Raw genomic sequence first — 324 nt, 5'->3', positions numbered from 1 at the left:
TTCTTCATCTTCATCTTCTTCAACTCCCTTTGCTTCTCCCCCAGCAGGCGCCGCGACAGGTCTTATGATGAATGCAGCATCGTCGTCTCTCAATACAGCAGGAGGACAGCCTTGTGCTCATACGATGATGAATCCTCTCTTTTCATCAGGCACTGGAGGTGCCCCGAGTGCATGTGGTGCTCCTACACCCCCCCATACAGGGATTGTCGGAGGAGGGATGACAGCAGGAGGCTATCACTTACACCCAGCCGCTTCACCCTTTCTACAAGGAAATCTCCTAGGTGGGGCAGCAACTTCACTCTCGTCATCAACAGGAGGAGGAGG

Source organism: Cystoisospora suis, assembly GCF_002600585.1.
Source record: "Cystoisospora suis strain Wien I chromosome Unknown contig_1491, whole genome shotgun sequence".
Taxonomy (NCBI): Eukaryota; Apicomplexa; class Conoidasida; order Eucoccidiorida; family Sarcocystidae; genus Cystoisospora; species Cystoisospora suis.
This window is presented reverse-complemented; position numbering follows the sequence as displayed.